The following is a 4,645-nucleotide window of genomic DNA, read 5'->3' on the forward strand; positions in this document are numbered from 1 at the left end:
GCTCTTCCAGAGGTCACAAGTTCAATTCCAAGCAACCACACGGTGGCTCATAACCGTGTATAATGAAATCTGATGCCCTCTTCTGGCATTCAGATGTACATGCATTCAGATGTACATGCAGGCATAACGTTGTATACATAATAAATGAATAAATCTTAAAAAAAAAAACCTCTGACTATATGAGGAATATTTTATCACTTTACTGACTACATTTCATTATACACATTGTTTACATTTTTCTGCTAAGTCCCTTGAAGTCACTGACATGCTTTAATACATAAATTCCTAGTATTTACAAAATAATAGTCCCTCAGTCATGCATATTTTTAGCGAAAAGGTAGGCATTTCATAGAATACTGAATAATATGAATATATCAAATAGAAGCTAAGATGAAGTTAGGCAGTACTTAACTTAGGCAGTACTAATTTAGGCAGAGCTTAACTTAGGAGAGAAAAGACAAAGAAGAAAGAAAAAGACATTAGACTGCAATGCAGAAATCTATGGAAAGCGAAATGAACCGAATGGGCTAGGAAGACTGTTAATCTGTGAGTTGCTGCAAGAACGTTTGGGTGCAATCAGGGAAGAGGTTGAGCTGTGAAAGATCCTCACTTCTCGCTTGAATAGACCTTCCTCTGTGTCCCAACTAAGCTACAGTGTGTGCAGCTGCAACAAATGAAATTCTCCACTCCAGAGTCCTTCAGTCCTTCCATCCAAAATATCATGACTTCCTACTCAAAGGCCATATCTCTGTTCTATGATAGGTTGCCATTTATTTTTCTTCTCTTGAGTTATGTCAATAATTTAAGGAATTCAACTAAGATCTCAGTTTTAAGAGATTTTATAGGGTATAAACATAAAAATTACTTCAGATTAGTAAAATTCACTTTAAGGCAATGGGCATGGGGTAAAAAAATACCTGATAATGAAACACTAATCTAGGCAAAGTACTCCATTACATCTCTGAGTTTGTAGCATTGAGAAAAACATACAAACATACATACATACATACATACATACATACATACACACATGCATACATGCATACACAAATAAACACACATGTAGAAAACTGGGAAGACATGGAAGGTAACATCTAGGCTTTCATGAGTGTGGGTAACAGAAGAGACAAAAGATTTCATTGGGTCAGATTAGTGAATTTTGCTAGAATAAAATGTAGGGTTAACTGCTGGATAAGATTTAAAAAAAAAAAACATCCTCAAAGGAAGAAAAGAAGTGGAGTTTATACCAAGGTTTTGTGGATAACCCAGACCAAATGGTTGGATAGATCACAGCTCTCTTTAATGGGATGGAGAAGACTAGAATAGAATTGGGTTTAGATTGAGTTTCAGGAATTCCATTGGAATTAGAAAACTGTGAGATTCCTCTTCAGAACTAAATAGTTCATTTTACCCTCTAAATAATGTAGTTATCTACTTGAAGTTCACCAACCCTAAATATAAGTAATTAAGAAGAAAATGCATGCCTAGCAGAGAGTGTTATGGGCAAGAAATAGAGGTGAGGAAATCTGAGTCAGAGAGAATGAGACCCTTTAGAGAAGCAGACACCACTTCATTCTGAAGAGTTGCTAGACTGGCAAGAGCTTTTAAAGATTCTGAATACATTTTCAACCTGATGATTGTTCAGTGTCACATTCTCTCTCCCTCACACTCCACACCCTGGGAGAACTGTCATTGAAAGCCAGGGTGCTTCTTCAGAACTAGTAGATTAAAAATTCTCACCCACCTTCACTGTTCATTACAATATAGTCAAGCCAGCCTCCTACTGGTTGCAAAACCTGTTTCCACCTCAAAGGAAGCCTGATTTTATGCTCATAAACTTTCATAGCCATCTAGTAGTGGGAGAAAAGAAGGGAGTGGTAAGCCCGCTATGAAATGTCACAGCTTCCTAATAGAGATCCAATCAGGTCATCAAGGCCTGAGACAAATTATGCATGACCATGTGAGAGAGAGAAGAGGCATTTCCCCTCATCACTGGTCCATGGGTATTACTCACTCATCCTGGCATTTGAAAGGGAACTCTCTCAGCTCTACACAATGACAACAATAACTGGCACAGTGAGCAGAATATTTAGGCAATAGTCCTTGCCACTGAGGGGGTCTTGTTTCATTTGCTCTGGCTTGCTGACTGGCTCTGTTCCCTCTGGCAAGTGTGTGCTTTGCACTGTGCTATTTTGTGCTGCATTTGCAGAGTCCTACCAATCTTCAGAAATAGATTTAATCAACATAAATCAAAAGTTGACCTCTGGCATAAGAGGAGTAAATGAGGGCCCCTTTTCCTATGGTCTTGGGTTGTGTGTCTTGGCTCAGACATAACCATGCATGTCAGTTTGATTCATGTATGTTGGGTGGAGGGTTGTTTGGGACTAGTGCTAGGCACAAAATAGCAACTCTTATCCTGCCTGAAGCCATATATCTCACTAAGGGATTGACCATTTATTCTATAGAGCTCTTGATGGGGAACAATATATGCTAGTTTACTCTAGTTGTTGGTATCAAGTTCATAAAAAATGTTACAGAAAAATGTACTGAGAATATATTCTTTTTTGGTAGTCAGGCTTTGAGCTCTGCTCTTTGGCTTTGAGTTGAGACATTCGTCATATTGTAAAATAAAATATTTGTAATATTTGTAACAGGAACATCATTTGTTCTAAAACAGTGACATGCTTTCTTTCATAGCCGTTATTTAGCATTTTTTTTCTGATGAAATAACTTTTAAGTCTTTTTTTTCTGCTAATTCCTCCTATAAAACTAGTTAAAACAGTTGGAAATAAACATGCTATGCTATTGCAAAGTTGTACTTTTCTCATAATTGTGACTACTTCTCAGACAGAGGAAAAGTTGATTTGGACTCATAATTTTAGAAAGATTGCCTTCCATCACAGTGGGACTGCATGGAACACCATCCCTTTGCCAGTTTAAGCGTGTGGCAAAGGTTCCTCCTGTGGCAGCTGACCAGCAAGCAGAGAGATGTATACCAGAACCACCAGTGGATGCAGTTTTCAAATGCTGGCCCATAATGATCTGTTTGTGCCAGACTAGACTTTTTCAAAGCCCTAGAGCCTTCAGAAGACTGACAAGAGCTGGGAGCTGAGCATCACAACATGTCTGTTGGGAACATTTCAAATGTAACCCGTAACAATCTGTCACGTTCAAACTTGTTTGCCTCAAAGACTCAGCACAAAAATGTAAGTAAATTATTTTCCAGAAGGGCTTGTGATTGGCCTCTTGTTTAATTCCTAAGAAAATCTTAGTTTTCATCTATCGACAATTAAAGAAAAGGAGATTATAAATTTGAAAGAAAGCAATGGAGTACTTGGGAGTGTTTGGAGTAAGGAAAGGGAAGGGGGCAATGACACAATTATATTATAAGCTCAAAAATATAGTAGAGAATATATAATTTGCAAACTTCCACCACCACCCCTAATCCTCACCCATAAAGAAGGCTGAGGCCCTGATGATGAGTAATGGATGTTCTCAGAATCCAAAATGAAAAAGAAGCCCAACATCTTTTAGGCTTCTTCCCTTAGTCTTAGAGGGCACAAATGCCTTTCAAAAATTTTACTAAATCCTGTTTATGTGCTTACAAATTCGCCTGTCTTGAACTGCATCTCCTACAAGAAAGGGATCTAGAATTTGTTCAGGTATTAAAAACAGAGACCCATTAGTGCCTTTCCTTCCTCCTGCAGAAATGCTTTTGCTGTGAACCATTAGAAACCTCTTCTCACATCCCCTAGACTCTACCAAGCACCATGATTGCTATAATTTCCCCATGGATTTCTGATATAAGAAAATGCCTTCCCAGGTCATATGCCATTAGTGTGGCTACTAAAGTATCCAGGTCTCCCCAAGTCCAAGCCAATGGCACTCTGTGCTTTGTACAGATCATGAAAACTACATCCTGGCAGCTCAGTACAGGCAGCAAGGACTTTGTTAAAACAGAAAATTAGCAATGAGATGGAACTGAGTTTGAGTCTTCTAAATCATCCAATATACAGGAAGGGTAGCCTGTTCCGGTCCAAAACTTTTTATTAATTAATAGGCTTTTGGAGAATGTCATCCCTCTCTTGAATGCTCTCACTACCTGGAGAGCAACAATAGGAAACTGTAGACTTTCTATATGGCATAAAATCTATAAAATAGATTTTTTTCAATGTGCTCCCTCAGAGCCCCTTAACCCAAACATCTCTGATAAACGATCAGAGCTAATTGTGAACAAATGTAAACTAAGTTTAGGTGGCTCATTTATTTCCAGATTCCCTCTCTTGCCAAAAGATTGCTCCAACTGTGCATTTCTACAGTATCTTGAGCCACTGCCAACTGTTTAGCTATCTAGTTCAGCCAATGATAACAATGATTACTTATCCAAGGTTTCCCCTTTGGAGGTGGGGCATGGGATACTCTTGCTGTGCAGATACCTCAGATTCAATTTCAATTTACACATCTGTGAACATATTAGATAGAAATTATACAAAGCCTCAGTTTACCCACCTAGAGTACAAAGCACTGTTGAGGATGAGCACCACACTCATTTCATACCTCGAGATACACAGCGCCAGCTCATAAATAAGATGTTCAGTGGAATCTCTTCTACCCCCATGAGTCAGTTGCAAGCTATGGGCCTCAT

Source organism: Psammomys obesus, unplaced genomic scaffold, assembly GCF_907164565.1.
Source record: "Psammomys obesus unplaced genomic scaffold, mPsaObe1.curated_primary_1811, whole genome shotgun sequence".
Taxonomy (NCBI): Eukaryota; Metazoa; Chordata; class Mammalia; order Rodentia; family Muridae; genus Psammomys; species Psammomys obesus.